Here is a 17336-nt window from a genome sequence, read left to right on the forward strand (position 1 = left end):
AACAAATTTCTAAACCATAAGAATGAATTAGCAGCTGAGAAAGTCAAAACGAAGAAACCTCAATGGTCTCTCTACCTCCTTGAAGATGAAATAGTCCTACACTCTGGGGAGGAAAGAAAGAGATCATGGCCTGTTCTTTCCAACAGAGTACAGTACAGGGTTTTGCAGGATACTCCTGAAAAACCTCAATTGGTCAAGGCCATAGAGGAATAAAATGAGGAATGAAGTCCCTAGAATCAAGGACCCTGACTGACCTGATGCTTCTGGGAGCCCAAGGAGCCTGCAGGCTGTTCAGAGGCTCCTTCTTAACTCTGCAACCTGTTTGCTGCTGCCCGCTGCGGACAATCACCGCAGGCTCTCTTGCCTGCGTGACACCACTGATTCCGCCACCCAACACGCAGCCCAACCCCCTGCGCGGAGCCCAGAAATGCCTCAAGAGAAACAAACCAGAACCCCATGAAAACTCGAGTTACCATCATACTTGCTCTATTCAGCCTTTGCAATGGCCGATTCAAGAGATGCCCAGAGAACATCCCCAGGCTGCTCTCATTCTCAGCCCCACGTGTAGAGAGCCCGCTGGGTGACTTTCCTGGAATAATTTCCTACTTGGCCTCTCCCATCCAGAGACAAGCCTTGCGAGAAGTCTTTCTAGGAAATGATTTTCTCAATATTCTAAAATCCACCTTCTTGCATTGTGTTAAGGGGCACAGGCATTTGGAATTCTGTGAGGCTGATGCCAACTTCCAAGGCCAATGGCGTTAGGCACACATTGAAATATACATGCTGGCTTGCACAGTCACCCTGCCTGGTCCCCACACTGCGACTTACCAGTTTATCTCTTCCCAAGCCCATTTCCATTGCTACTCCATGCTTCTCTTTGCCTCTCGAATAAATGAGCTAAATCCATTCATTCTTACCCTTATGTGTCCACCTCCTCATCAAATATGTTTTGAACAGTGTACTTGTCCAAAGCACCAGCCAGATGCCTTGAGAGGCTCAGATATGACTCCCAGGGCACCAGAGAGCCCTGCCAGCTGTCACTGTCTTCTCCCTGCCAGGCCCCGTCACTGCCAGCACCTTTGGTGTTTAACTCTCCCATTGCTCCCACCATTCCCTGGATGAATTAAGTTTAACTCTTCCTAAGAAACATTTTGGAGACAGGAAGGGTAAAAGCAAGATTTCTAAAACCAGCAGACTGGTGTTTCAGTGAGGAAACAAAAACATCAGGTTAGCTAAATATTGCTGGGCACTAGGAACTGTGGGCAGAGAAACTGCACAGCCCGGGCCAGGGGACCCGCTGCTCATGGGAGGTCAGTATGGGCCGAGGATCTGACTTGCCAGGGGGTGCTTTCTAAGAAAGATGGCAGAACAGGAATTTTCTAATGGGAAACATGCTGTTTTTCCCAAGCTTGGTTCCCCAACCCCCTCCCCTGAGCCTATTGAATGAGAGAGTTTAGCAGCTGGGTTTTTGAGCCCTCGGGCTGTCCAGCAATGTACTAAATATCAAGTAGCTGGGGTGAGCAGAGGCTCCATTTCCTGGCTGGGAAGATCCCAGACCTGGGTGTTGGGAGATGTGTGCAGAGATGATCACAGATACACAGAAACAGAACCAAGCAAACACCATCGGGGCTGCCAACAGCCTCTGAGAAAAAAAGCACTCTCATTGTCAGGGGGCCCTTATTAGGATCAGCGTGGAGAGAAGAATCTAGACTCTACCTGCTTCTGAGGCAAGATGTTGGGTGTTCTCACACGGGGCATATTATTAGGCCTCACACAGCCCCTGGAAGGCAGATGTTCCTCTCATTTTCCCAGGGAGACAATGGAGGTGCAGGGGTGACGTGGCAGGACAGGGGTGGGCCCCCAATTCAGTCTGATTCCCCCCTCAGGCTTTTCCCAGAGATAAAGCCCTGGCGTAATGCCCTCCTCTCAGACACGCAGGGCAGGCGCTGCCACCCAGGCCCGGGGAGACCTCGCTGTTCTGGGCTGGAGTTCAGGGGTGCCCTGGCTGCAAGTTCCCCTCAACAGCTTGCCGCAGCGCTGAGAACTCACACCAGAATTGTGCCTTTCACTGTTCAAGTTGTAAATATGGTTACCTGCAGCCACTCACTCACTGTGGCCGGCTGCTTGCCCTCAGCCACGTCTGTATGTCCTACCGGCCCCTGATTTAAAGCCTGTCCCCTCTCTCGCTCCTTCCTCCTTTCATTCCCGGTCTGGGCCAGAGGCTTCGGCGTGGAAACCGGCTCCCTAATTCAGGCACTAGGCCATAGCTTGGCAGTGTCCTTCTGGTCTTCACTCTCCTCACTCTCCGCCTGGACAAAGTCCCCCAGATTCTACTTTTCGGGGCTCCTCGTGCTCCTCCGCTGTCTCTGCTCCAGCGGCTTCCCGGGCCTTCTCTTCTCGCTCACAGTGAGGAGACTCCTAACTCATGTCCCTGCTCATAGCAGCCCCACTTCAAAGAGAGCTTTTAAAGTACAGACATGGCGCCCCAGCCTGCTTGCTCAGGGGCTAGAGCCTCGGCCCGCGGACCGAGGGGTCCCAGGTTCTATTCTGGCCAAGGGCACCTGCCTCGATTGCAGGCTCGATCCCCGGCTGGGGTCAGGGTGCGTGCCCGGCTGGGGTCAGGGTGCGTGCCCGAGGCAAACAATCGATGTTTCTCTCTCTCTTCCTTCCACTCTCTCTGAAAAGCAATGGAAAAAATATCCTTGGGCAAGGATTAAAAATAAAATAAATTAAAATAAAAGTACAAACATGGCCATGTCAGGACATGAGTAAAACTCTTAAATAATCCTCACTGGCCGTACTAGCGTGGCTCAGCGCTAATCCTGACCTAGGATCCAGGAGATCGCGGTTCGAGTCCCGGTCAGGGCACAGGCCCCGGTTGTGGGCTCCATCCCCAGTAGGGGGCGTGCAGGAGGCAGCCGATCAATGACTCATCATTGATGTTTCTCTCTCTCTATCTCCCTCTCCTTTCCTCTCTCTGAATCAATAAAGATATATTAAAAAAAGAAATCCTGACTGACTCTAAGTTAATGCCTGAACTCCTTGACTGGCCTTCAAGTCTCATTACAAAGAAACCCTGCTGTTCTTTGCAGTGTGTGTGTGTGTGTGTGTGTGTGTGTGTGTGTGTGTGTGTGTGTCCATAGCCACGCCCGCCATTCACCCAGCTCTCCAGGCTCTGGCAAGGACCTGCTGCTCCTGAAAAGCAAGGTGCTGGGCTCCATCTTTGCTGCACACCCTCCCCTTCATGAGAAGCACACTCTTATCCATCCCTCAAAGTCCAACTCCAATATCACCTCCTCTGGCCAAGTCTCTCCCTCCGTGAACTCCTCCCTCCAGAATAGTTGAACTTAAGTGTCTCCTGCGCCCACAGCATTTAATCCTGTGCTAACAGCCCCAACCACAGACCCCTCTTTAACATTGAGTCGTTGGACAGGTAGGAGCCAGGTTTTATCTAACTTTGTTTTTCTAGAACAGTTACTGATACATCATAGGAGCTTAATAAATAACAATGATGATCATGAAAATATATGAATGAATGGATGAACTAGCACACTTAAATTCTCCTTCCAGGATTTCAGGGAGCAGGGAAGGAGAGGAATGGGGGCAGATAGAAGGGGAAGCAGAGGCAATGAATGAAGTGGCATAAATCAGCTTATTGGGTCACCAGCTGGATTTAAATGAAAGGGCCAGGTAGGTTTTATATGGCAGAAAGCTGGCCGGCAGCTCAGCACTGGGGTGCTCCCCCCGGAGCCCCAGGCCAGGTAAGAAGCTGCAGTGAGCAGACCTCGGTCCTGGAGGTAGACGTGGCGATACCTGGCCTCTCTGCATTCTGAACAGAAGGGAGTTAGAGAAGTGACCGAAACAACCACTTCACAGATCTCCCTTGAGCGTTTTTGTAGAGTGACAGTTTTCTACGCCTGGAGAACACTCCCTGAACATGGAAACGCTGGATGAGGCTGAGGAGAGGGAGTTTCAACAGCGTGCTCAGGGCTCCTCCTGGTGGATAAATGAAAAATGAGAGGGAGATCTTTCCTAATTCTCTCCTTACCCATCATTCAACTTTCTCTCCACCAATTTTTGTATCTGTATTGGTTATATATTGATACACACTTAGTGGCTTAATACAACACACATTTATTACCATGTAGTCCTATAGGTTAGAAGTTAAAAATGAGTTTCCTTGGGGTAAAATCAAGGTGTGGGCAGGGCTGGGCTCCTTCTGGAGGCTGGAGGCTGGGGGCTGGGGGCTGGGGGTGGGGGAGAGGGAAAGGTGAGGGGTGGGGGAAGGTGAGGGGTGGGGGAAGGTGAGGGGTGGGGGAGAGGGAAAGGTGAGGGGTGGGGGAAGGTGAGGGGTGGGGGAAGGTGAGGGGTGGGGGAGAGGGAAAGGTGAGGGGTGGGGGAAGGTGAGGGGTGGGGGAAGGTGAGGGGTGGGGGAGAGGGAAAGGTGAGGGGTGGGGGAAGGTGAGGGGTGGGGGAAGGTGAGGGGTGGCTTCTAGGGGCCTCCCACATTCCTCGGCCTGCCGCCCTTTCCTCCATCTTCCAAGCCAACAATGTGGAATCTCTCTGACCCTTTCTGTCTGACTCTGGCTTCAGCTGCAAAAGGTTCTCTTTCAAGGATTCATTAGGTTTAATTGGACCCACTCCGATAATCCGGGATAATCTCTCCATTTCAGGGTTCTTGACCTTAGTCGCGCCTGACAAGTGCCTTTTGCCACGTGCGATGAACAGTCATTAGGGGGATTGGGGCTGGAGGTCTCCAGGCAGCCGTTACTCTACCTGCCCCTCACCCACCGTAATCGTGGCCATCCGCCTGGTGCTCGGGTGGAGAATGAATAAGCTCCTTCCCTCGCGGGGCACACGCAGCGCAGCCGCAGGTGCTGCGGGCCACAGGTGCTGCGGGGTCCTGCGGAGGGAGCGCTGCTCTGCCCTCCGGCCTGAGACCGCTCCCCAGGGAGGGTGGCATTTCAGCTGAGGGCCGAGGACCAGCACTTTCTGAACCCCTTATCCGTGGTTCCAGCCTGCTCTCCCCACTGTCTACAGGCCACTTTCCCACTTGGCTTCCAGGAAAGAGGGGACTGTATTAAAACAGGGAATTCTTACGTGTCCAAAGAAAGGTGTTGTTCCTAGGAGGTAGGGGAGCCATTTTTTAAAGCTGTTTTCCTCAGAAAGCTTTGTTCAGATGAAATCTTATCTGGATGTCCAATAAGCAAAAGAAGTGAAAATAAAGGTTCCTGAAATAATGGCCACCCTGGGGCTTAACTGGCTGGGTAAGGGAGCCTTTTGGGGTGTTGGTGAGGCTGCATATCTTGGGGGTAGCTCCACACATGTAATATACTTTAAAATGCTGGGGCTACATAAAACTCTGCCCTGAACCCCCTGGTCAGCTCTGTGGAACCCTCTGGCCTGGAAAACGGTTTGAAGTCCACCATCCTGTTTTGGGAATGCAGACTTGGGAGGAGACTTCCTCTGCCCCGTGAGGGATGGTGCACATTCAGGGCACATCCAAGCTCTTTGATGTGATTAATCCAGAGAGGAGAACACAGCTGTTTCTTCATTTCTTTTTAAGTAAAATTCTAAATAAAATATCAGATACACACAGAAAAGGCACACAGATCTTGAATAAATACACCCATAAATCCATGATCAAAATCAAGGAACAGAACATCACCATCCGGGCAGCAACGCCCCTGCCTCCTCCCAGGGTAACTACTGACTTCTAACCGCACAGGTTAGCTTCACCTGACTCTGAACCTTGTCAGTGAACTCTTACAGAATGTGTCTTTTGTATCCAGCTTTTTTCTCTCAACATTGTGTTTTGAGATTCATCTATGTTTTTGAGGGTAACTGCATCATATTTCTTATATAAGAATGCCACTATTTATTTATCTGGATTGTTTTCAGCTTTTCCATCCCCCCCACCCATAAACAACAGCTAAGAAACCTGAAACCGAGAGGAAGAGATGTTTTTAAGATCCTAGAGTGAGCTAGGAGCAGGTGGGCCTGGAGGCTGGGTCCAGCATTGGATTCCAGCAGCACCCTCAGGCCCTGTGGCAGTTACAGAACCTAACACAACTTACTGACTTAATGTCATGTCCACCCACCTGTGTGTGTGAGCACCCAGCCCTCTCCAACCAGGCAAAGAACTCAAGGGCCAGAGCAATGTCTCTGGTTAACACCAGCCCCTCACACGGTGCTGGGCACATGGTGGATGCCCATAGGTGTTTGTGGAAGGAATGCCTGCTCCCCACTGCCTCGCGTGGCAGGCTCAGTACCCCTTTCCCTCTCAATACTTATCTTGCCAATTTGCCAAGAAATCCAAGAGGAAGCTAAATTTCTGTTATCAAAATGTGAAGGGACCTGTAAAGGGAGGCCTGAAGCTGTGGCCGACCCTTGCATCTCAGTGTGAATATTTATGAGGCCTGTCCCTACTGCTTCATCCCACCAGCCCACTGGGGAGAGTAAGAGGCTCACAGCAGAGCTCAGAGACCATCCAGAGCAGTGGTCCCCAGCTTCGTGTCTTTGTTCTCCAAGCAGCATAATCCTTGGTTTAAACCAGATTTTAGATGAACATTTTGGGGTGATCCCAAACTTTGCCCACCCATCTCCATGGATCATATAGAGCTCTGGGAGGCACAGGTGGAAACCTCTGATCTAGACCAACCACAGATGATAACTAGGGCCCAGAGGGTAACCAGTGCTCTTGTGGATGGTCACCTTAATACTGCCTCACGCTGAGGCTGGAGCACTTGCAGGGGCTGGACCAGAGGAATTTGAATGCCTTTCCCCAGCAAGGAGGGAGCTGGGGTGACAAGGTTAGCCCCAAAGCTTCAAGCTAAGTCTGGAAATTAATTCTCAACAAGTTGTCAGGAAGCACTCTTTTACTCTTGGATGATTGCAAAGTGCACGGATTTCAATATTCCTCGCAGAGCAGGCGGCACACACCTCTGGGTACAGAGGGACAAAGGTGGGGGTGCGGGTGAAGGGTTTCTAATGCAGACTGTCTCTCATGCCACCTCAGGAATCCACCTCGGTAGACACCTTTGGGTATAACACAATTTAGTGCATTCACCATGTACTTGTAATTAATTTGAATGCTATAAAACAAAAAGGTTTACTGGCTGGGCAGGGAGATGAAAGTAAGAATGGGGATAATACTTAAATTAAATAACAGCTTTCTTTTTACTTAGAGATCCAGATGTTCTCTTCAAACAATTAAATTTTTTAACTTGCTTTTAATTTGTAAGTTGCTGTTACTAACTCTAAGTTTAAATGTGCACCAAACTGTTCTTTTTCAAGAGCTTTAGGAGAAATTCTGAACCTCTTACAACTACAGCTGATTCTGAAGGCATCCCCATCTGTCCTGCACCGGCAAGAGCTTGTGGCATCTGATTTTCACACTGTGCATCTCCATTAATGCCAGAGGATGCTGAGAGGCCTTCATGTCCTGTACTCGGGGGGTTTCCCTCCTCCTTCCCAACAGTTGTCACTCCTCTGGGTGAAAATCCAGCCTCCAGAGGAACCCACTAAACTCACAAAGATGTTCTGGAAAGGAGGGACATCTTTCCAAAGTTCTTGGGGCCTGTGACCTGTCTGTCAACAGACTCATTACCATTTGTGTCTTCCCACACACGACCCTACTGGCCCCAGGGCTCTGGTCCAGGTGTTAGTCGCACCTCCACATATAGATAGAAAACAAGCCTGTGAGTGACACCCTCTTGCGGACTCAGTGAATTGTAGGTGCAGCAAGGATTTGCCCCTGGGCTTTTGAACCCCGAGGCCTGGAGTCTTTTCCCACACACATCAGATGGCCCGTTGAGAATGGCATGGCTGTCCCCTTGGAAAGGGTGATCAGAGTGCTGAGGGGCTGGGTTCCAGGGACAGGAGTTGTGGGCAGAGGAAATCCCAGGGCATGCAGGTCTGGCTGGAATTCAGTCTTATGCTGAGGAAGGCTCTGCTGGCGACTGGGTCTCATGGCCCTTTGGGGAGCCGTGTTCTCCAGTTCTCTGCAGCCTTTCAGTGCCACCATCTGTAATGCTTCCATTGTTTTTGAAGAGGGAGGCACAGGTCAAAGTGGGTGCTGCAGTGAACCTCCTAGGGATTTCTCCAACCAAAACTTCCTGTCCCCTTTTGACTGCTCAGAACAGATCTGGTATTGATATGAAAAATGACCATACTCAAAAGCAAAAAACCCAGAAATTAAACAGATTTGCCAATCACAGGCCAGGAAAACATTCCCGGTCTTGCCCCCAGGTGACTGCTGGTTTTGTCACTCATCGTTTCTCTACACAGACCCTGAAAAAGATGAAGCAGGACACAGAGCCTAGAGCTACAGGATTGGTGAGGATTAGCCTCCCTGTTTCATAGATGACGACACGTAGACCCAGACTGGGGACATGCCAGCCAGTGAGCACTAGCAATGGGACTCCTACTCTAAGTTCCAATCAGTCAAGATCGTCTAAACTCATGTATGTATAAAAATCAGAGTGTATAAAAATCCAGGTGAATGACAGCCATGAGGGCTGCAAGACATCAGAGGTGGGAGGTCACTCACCCTCGTGAGGTTTAAGTAGGTCAGGGAAAGGCTCTGGCCCACTGGCCCCAGATCAACAGCAAGTTTGGCACCAAAGCAAGCTCTCGGGTTGCAGAGATCGCCTTCCTCCGTGGTGGTGCTGCTCCCCGAGGCCTCCGCCTCCTCCCTTCTCTTTGCACCGTGAATTTGGAGCTCACCTGCCAATGCAAGGCTACGTGGGTGCTGTAACTGCCTTGGTGGGCTCTTGTGTTTAAAAAGTGCCTGACACTTAGTAAGTGTGAGCTTCTTTTATTTGTAGTTATAAATGTGATTTTTTAAATTCTCTTATAGATTTGCCCAGTGCTGTTTCGATGTTAGGCAATGTTTTTTGCACTGAGGTCAGTCATTAGCAGTTACTTTGAGGTAAGTCATTCACACAAACTGCTGAACAACTTTCTAGGATCACCTGTGGATGAAAACAGAGCCCAAAGAGAACAGAATCCTCACCAGCTCCCTTCAGGGCTGGGAGGAGGTGGGAAGCAGGGGGGAGTGGGAGGCTTGGTTCAGACAGGCCGAAGCTAGAAGGGAATGAAGGGTGCAGACGAGAGTGAGGGGGGAAGGGAGCACAGGGTGCAGGAAATAAGTGTCACTTAAAATTTGTAAGTGTGTATAAGGCTCACAAAAATTAGTGAATAGTCACCTGCGTCAAGTCTCATTGGAACTTGGTTTAGGCAGAATCCTTCGCTTGAAGAGTTCAGGGTCTGATCAGTGTGGGATTTACTGCCCTCTTCTGGAAAGGACGGGAAATTGACCTTTACTTCTGCTTGTGCAAGTGGGTGGTAAATAAGCATGGGGAGTCTGAGGCTGCTTTCAGACAGAATCCGACAGGTGTCTCAGGAGGAAGGGAAAGCCAGCTTGGAGAAGCTATGACGGTAACATAGCACGTTTCTCAAAATATGCAGAGAAGTTCCCTTGGCCCTTTAGTAACTTTTGTAACACTTCCCTGCTACAAAACAGTGCCCTGTATTAAGTTCTGTTCATGAGCAGAAGGTGTTTGTTGAGGAGGAGCCAGTCCAACCGGACTTGAAATCTGGATTCTGCTGCCGTTTATGTGAGAAAGTGGCTGAGCTCAAGCTGATTGTTTAACCTCTCGGCCTCGATTTTCTCATCTGTAAAGTGGAGACAGTAACGCTTAACCCAGGAGGGGGAAGTGAGATGCCATATTTCAGAGGACTAATGTCTCATAGATTTCCCTTTAAGAAATCTAGTTGAAATTATAAAATCACATTGAGAAAAATAAAGAGAGACCCAAGTCGATGGAAAACTATGTGTGAAATTCAAGAGCAGGTCAAAGCAGTGGATGGGAACAGGAGTGGGAACAGGGATGCCCTGGGGAAGGGGCGGGTGCTGATTGAGGAGGCGAGGGCAGGGCCTGTATGGTAGTTTCACACACACACACACACACACACACACACACACACACACACACACATTTACCCAGCATGCACTTAAAATTGGTACCTTCACACACAATTTTCAGCTGGAGAAAAGAGGAGGAAGCAGAAGCCAAGAAGAATGGAAAGGAAAAGGGAGCAACGACTGAGAGACCTGCGGTGCGGTGTGTGTGTGTGTGGGGAATCCTAGAACTTGAGTCAAGACAATCATCTAAGCATTTTAACTCCACCTTACTCCCCCAATCCCCCCATCCTGAGTGCTCCTTAAACGACCTGTATCCGTCCTGGAAACTATGGGAGGAGACAACCCACAAGCAGAGACTTTGAAGAATTTCTGCTGGTACCCATGTGACCAGATAAAGTAGAGGTAGGACAACCTGTGACCCCATCAGGTGAAAGGAACACCCGTGGGGAGTGAGAGAAAGCGATTGCCATTAGAAACCCCTGGACTCAGACGCCAAGATGGGCCAAGGGGCTGCCAGGGTGGAGCTGGATGGTAAGATTTGCTGCTCCCACAATTTCTGGAAAGTGCTCTGGATGCAGGTGTCAACACAGTGGCGATCCCCAAAGTCACCCCCCCAGCCTTGCACACCAGGCCTACTGTGCATACCAAAGCGAGCTCAGCTGTGGCTCTGCCCCAGCTAATTGCTAACAAAATTGTCAAGCCAATTTGAGAAATAAGGCAATTAATTAACTTCACTGGACTGCAGACACCAGTGAATGTGAACAATCAGCACAGGCACACACACCAAACTCTCTTCCTACCTGTCTCCATTCCTGCTCTTTTCAATGTCTTCATGAGCAAATTTAAATTGAGTAATCCCCCCTTCCCCCATATTCTTTTAAATAAGCAGGAAAGATTTGAATAGAGAGTCATATAAGCTCCAATAGCTACCCTATGGAAGGGTTCAGAAGAAAAGATTTGGGCAAAGTAGGTGACAGTTCATGAAAGAGAGCAACAATGTCTTTCATGGAAATTATTGGGATGAAAATGTTGGATAAAAGTGGATGAGACAGGAAAACGCCGCTCCCTCGCTGCTCCGTGCTCACTGCTGTTCGCTGTCGTTGAGGAGCGATGGGCGAGGAAGCTATGCCACGGACCGAAAGACACTCGTTGGGACCAGAGCTGGCGAGTCACCGAATTAGGATTCCTCTAACCAGTTGCAACGTAAATTTGAGAAGGTGTGTGCTGACTTGAGCGGAGGTGCAAAGGAAAAAATCTCAAAGTGAAAGGGCCAGTTAGGATGCCTACCAAGACTCAGTCACCACAAGAAAAACTCCTCGTGGGGAAGGTTCTGAGACGCGATCTGTTCCAGATGAGGACCCACAAACGACTCATCGGCTTCCACAGTCCTCCTGAGGCTGTTCAATAGATTACTCCCATCAGCATGGAGCCAGGAGTCGAGGTCAAAGTCCCTATTGCAGATGTTTAAATCAACCTTTTTTAATGAATTGACTACCAGAAAGTTAGCAAAATGGGAGGTCCAAATAGCAAATTCAGGCAAAAGGAGATGCCAATAAAAAATAAAGTTAATTTATGTCACAGAACTGCAGAAATAATTAGGAATTGAAGGTGGTGTAAGATAAGAGGCTGAAAAAAGGCAGATTGTTGGGGGGAAAAGTGTATATAAGGACACCTAGATCCCTTCCACCATACCCTGAAGCCAGCAAATAGCCTACCTGTCACTGGGGCAGAAGGGTTTATTCTGTAAAAAAATGGAACCAGAGAGGCCAGCAAACAAACCCCCAAACCTGAGGACATTACTCACAGTGGAAGGCAGAGGAGATGTGCCATACTTCAAACAGTTGTTAGAGCAGGCAGCTAGGAGTTAACAAAAGAGAGGGGGGCTGGACCAGTTGGGCTTGATTAAGTCTGAAAGTTACACTTAATTGATGTCAGGTCTGGAAGTTACAGCATCAGACGCCCCAGGAGATAGCAGCATCCCTACCCTTCCCCACGTAGGGAGGAAGGATTGGCTTTCCAAGCTCCCCAGGGAACCCCGGATCTGTTCCCCCGCAGGCTACTGGGGGTGGGGCGTGGAGAACCACTAAAGGGGAAATTCCTCTGCTGGGCGCCTATAGGAGCCAAGATGGTGACCATAAAATAGAGGCATCTAATCTGGGAAAAGAATTGGACTGGATAAGGGACACAAACCCCTGGGAACTCTAGGACAGGGATTGGATAAAGAGGAGGACCTGCACAAGCCCGCAAAGAACCAGGGGAGAGATTGGCAAGTTTCGAAGAAAGCTGCTCTGGCCGGTAGCTCACGTGGTCAGAGGGTCGTCTTGCTACATCATGGTTGCAGGTTTGATCCCGGTCAGGGCACATGCAGGGATCAACCATTGAATCCATGAATATGTGGAACAACAAATTTCTCTCTTTTTCTAAAATCAATTAAAAAAGAAAACAAAGAAAGAAAGCTTACCCCGTTCCCAAGCCTGAGGTAATATAGTTAAAGCTTAGCCCAGGCCTGTTGTGGTAGCATGTGTTCACCCACTCATTTGCCGGGTCATGCGTGTTCTCTCTCCATAGCAGCCACGCGGGCACAAGCTTAGGTGGGCTCCAGGCGTGGGCCTAGGTGAGCAAGCAAGGTGCCAGCCGTAGTGCAGCCGGGAACAGAGACTAAGCTGGCAGGATGGGGACAGAGACTGAGCTGGGCTAAGCTTTGTCACGGACTAGCTGCCCTATGGCAGCCTCAGATTCCCTGCAATGGCCGGGTAATGGTACAGCACCTCTGGACTGCGGCCCTTCTTCTGGGCGCGGTGAAGACAAGGCTGGACCTCTTCCACAGCACGACAGAGCTGAGCCATCTGGTCGTGAATGAGACGCCGGACACCTGGGGACACTCCTCTTAGTCCTTTGTGGTTGTCCAGCTCCAGTAAGTCTTACTGCCAGGGTCCAGCCCCAGCGGTCCAGGGGTCCCCAAAGATGCGGACAGCGTCGGCGAAGAATGACGGAAGTATACGGGGACAGCGGTCAGAGCATCGTGACAAACAGCTTCTTTTTTATTGCCTTGTTACAACTGTATTTATACCATTTGATTCTGTTGCTAGTTAAACAACATGACATCGTGCTATGTTCCAGTTTCTGTTTTGGCCTTTCACAGTTAATGAATATACCTTCTTATCTGACCTTTTAAAGAATTTACATCTGTTTAGGTATGTTAATTTTTGTCTTACCTACTGTTTTATTTATATTCTGAAGTTACTATTTTATTGCTCTACCACATAGCTAAAAGGAGAATAACTCAGCCAGCTTTTCTATGTGAAGGTTTTGCGAGTCCTAAGTGAGGGTCTGTAGCTTGCCTGTGATTGTTTGTAGCTGTGGTGACTGACCGCCTGTCTGGCACCTGCCTCAGTCTCCCCGCTTGCATTCCCTGCAGCAGTCCGTCCTCATTGTAATATTCTGTGTATGATTATTCTGTGTATGTTAAGGGGTCAGGTGTAGATTGAAATAATCTCTTTCCTAGACTGCTCTTTCCTTGTGGGGATTCCCAGAGTTTTCCATTAATATAAACATCCCCCAGTAGTACATTCCTTGTGGGAACTCGCTGGTGGACTCTCTGTGGATGGCCCTGCGCCCGCGAATCAGCAGGGACCCGACCCAGGCCTTTCCCGGGTGGGGAGCTTCCTGCGGTAGTGGGCCTAACAAGTCCTAAACTTTCTGCTGACAGTCTGAGATCCTCATAAGTGGCACAAGATTTTCCCGTACTCCTTGGGGCTTTTACTGAATCATTGTCTTTTCCAGTCCCATCCGACTCCCCTTGCTAGGGAAAAGTTTCCAGCTAGGGCAGTGCCCTTTTCTGGTGCAGTGACTCGGGCAAGGGCACAGAGCGTCAGGAAGGGGAACAAGCCTGGGAAGAGGGATCTGCCACACGCCAAGTCCCATGGAGCATTGGCTGTGCAGATGTCTCCTCCTTGAAGAACCGTGTCAAGCAGCAAGGAGGGAATGGCTTCCGGCATCTTACCCACTACAAGTCACCCTCCCATACATGGGTCCTCGAAATGCTTTTCATGTGACTCCATAGAAGAACCCCATTTCCACCGGCAACACAACCAGGAGGGAAGAGTTGAGATCCACTACGTGCCCTGAACTCCCTTAAGCCACTTTGCTCCAAATACATTAACTTGACCTATCCCCCACACCAGCAGGAAGTGTTTGCACTGAGAAATTTAGAGACAAGACCAACGGACACTGATGCTGGTGAGCTCTCCAATAAAAGAGCAACTCCCACCCAGGCACCCCAGGAGTTCATAGCCCCAGTCATTACAGTTCCAGGAGCTTTTCAAAGAAGAGTCTCCATAGTGCAAAACAGCTCCAACAAGCCAACCGGAGCCAAAGAAACATACAGATGCAGGGAGCGAAGAACAATTTGACCCACTCTGAGAGATAAAAAATATTGCAACCATGAAATGAGATTAGGAGGCTATAAAAAATTGGAGAGCTCTTATAATTATAGCTAAAGTGAAAAAAAAAATATTACAAAGAACAGCTGCACGTAGAATTGAGGAAATATCTCAGAGAGCAGAACAAAGTAAGTTAAAAAGAATGAAACGAAGGAAAAAAGAAAGACGACCGATCAATCCAGGAAGCCCACAGCCAACAAACAGGATGTCCAGAAAGAAAGCAAAAGGCAGACACAGAAGAAATGATCAAGGAGGTGGCACAGCAACATTCCTGGAACGAAAGAACGTGGTCTTCTAGACGGAAGAGGTCTATTGGGTTGCAGCGCAATGGCTACAAACACCCTCCACCAAGAGTCACTACTGTGACATTTCAGACCTGGAATACGATCCTAAAACCCCAAAGCAACAGCAGGTGCTGTCCAAAGGATCAAACGGCACCCGACTTCCAGCAGAGGTGCTGCAACCCTGCGAGCGCTTTTGGGGTCTCCCTGCGCCGCCCACTCATCATCTCACGCGCACCCTCCGCATATTCTCTCGACTCCACAGTCACGGCCTTCACTCGAGGCGCCGTGGCTTCCATCCCAGGTTCTGGGCTTGGGAAACAAAACGTCTGCTGGTTGTTTCCAACCCCGACAATAGCCCATTTGTTCCGCCCATTTGTTCTTTGCTGCAGTGTAACTGGTTCAGAGCCTCTCACCCTTTGCATAAGTTTGGAATCCCCACCCCTCCTCCCTTCGTCAGGGGAAATGCATGTCCTCAGCCTCCTCACAGTGGAGGCCATCTGACATTTGATGGTCTTTTCTATAAAAAAAACTTCTTGTGGCTCATTCTTGCTGGATTGGTATTTTCATTTTTAGAAGAACTTAGTGTCATCTGTAAATGTGGGAAGTGTAGCCCACACTCTTTTCTTCATGACACGTGTAAAGCCATGCCATTTCATAAAGACGAATTCTACTGTCTGTTTTTAGGTGATTCTCCTTGTATGTTTCATACACAGCCTATGTTTATGACCTATTTCTGACCGATAACAGAAAGTGTATCTGGACTGACTTGGAGTGTTTGGTGTTGACTCTTGTCTGAATAAATTATATCTATTGGTTTCTCCTTAAGAACGTTTTTATATTGCTCAAGCAATGTTAACTGGCAAGTCAAGAATGACTTTCTCCTTTTAAAAATCTTAATTTTTTAAATGTGTTAACAATTTCTGTAACAAGCCCATCCTTTATTAGAAATCCTCCTCTTCATGGATGTGAGAACCAGCAGTGCTCCACTGTCAGAGCCCCTGACCTCTCCGTACCCCGCCTCCTATCTTTGCACAGCTCACAGGGGCCTCTGCTCAGTCTACATCTGTAGTTACAACTTTTTAAAAAATATATATTTTTATTGATTTCAGAGAGAGGAAGGGAGAGGGAGAAAGAGATAGAAACATCAATGATGAGAGTCATTGATCGGCTGCCTCTTGCATGCCCCTTGCTGGGGATCGAGCCTACAACCCGGGCATGTGCCCTGACTGGGAATCGAACCTTGATCTCCTGGATCACAGGTCAATGTTCAACCACTGAGCCACGCCAGCTGAGCTGTACTTACAACTTACTTTTTTTTTTTTAATTCTCACCAGAGGATATTTTTTCCATTGCTTTTCAGAGAGAGGAAGAGAAAAACACCGATGTGAGAGAGACACACTGATTGGTTGTCTCCCCACGTGCCCCAACTGGGGCTGGGGATTGAGCCTGCAACTGAGGTATGTGCTCTTGACCAGAGTTGAACCTGGGGCCCTTCAGTTCACAAGCTGGCGCTCTAACCACTGAACCAAACCGGCTAGGGCACAACTTACATATTTTGACACATGATTTCCTAATTTTATCATTGAGCTTCTTCAAAATCTGAGACAAGTATCATCCTGACTAAATGAAGACATAAGCACACGGGTTTTGCATATCAGGCAACTCTAGTTAATGCCAACCCCCTAAAAACATATCCATAAATCAGTCATCTACTGTCCAAGTGATAAGATTCACTGAGGTTCAGCTTGAATGTGTTCTGATGACTCGGAGCTTGTACTGAATCCACCACACTCCTCCACAGGTGCAAGAATGAGAGCCAGGTAGCATTTCCCTGCCAAGCCCGAACGCCCAACCTGCTACCAGGCACCCAGCGGCCTGTGCCTGCGAGTCTTCCCATTCCTGCCTCTGCCCCCAGCTCCACCATTATTTCCCACCCAGATCATAAACCTCCCTGCCTTTTGTCCCTGAACAGAGCGTACACTAACTTACAGTACTGATCATTGTTAGACTGTGCACATGCTGTTTGCCCAAATAGGTGGGAAGCTACTTAAGAGTGGGTGCCACGTCTCCCATCTCTTTGAAACCCCATCACTCCATAACTGTTTCAAAAAAGCAGCAAAAAGTAAAAATGTTTATAGTATCTGATGTATTTGCCCACAGACTTCCTTTGCTATAAAAGAGCGTCTAATTGGCCATGTCTGAATTGTGCAATAACATTCATTGGCAAGTGTGAACAATGCCCCATTCTTTCCTCAGGAAAGATTCGGGAAATCCAGTGGGAAGGATTTTAGGGCAGCTGCTTTGTACTTCTTCCCATGAAATCTTGGGATTAGTAGATTTTTTTCTGTCTTCCTACTTTTATTTCTTAGAGTCTAAGAGGGTTAGGAAAGGTGGAAACCCACAGGGGAAGCAGTGAGAATGCCAATAACTCAAGCATAAGAGAAACAGGTTCTTTCCTTTCCATTTGGTAATGAAGAAAAGAGTCCTCCATTCACTGAGAAAAAAGTCACATGATCAGCCATAGTCTTTGCCACAGGGAAAAAACCACTAAACACTAGGCAAAAGATTTCCCGAACTGGCAATTTAGCAGCAGTACAATGTTGAGGATGCTTTCTCAATCTAGCCGGGAAAACTCAGGGCACAAAACCCTGAGAGTCTGTTGGGAACATGCCAAAGAAAATG

The sequence above is a fragment of the Miniopterus natalensis genome, chromosome 4 (genome assembly GCF_054644295.1).
Source record: "Miniopterus natalensis isolate mMinNat1 chromosome 4, mMinNat1.hap1, whole genome shotgun sequence".
NCBI classification, from domain to species: domain Eukaryota; kingdom Metazoa; phylum Chordata; class Mammalia; order Chiroptera; family Miniopteridae; genus Miniopterus; species Miniopterus natalensis.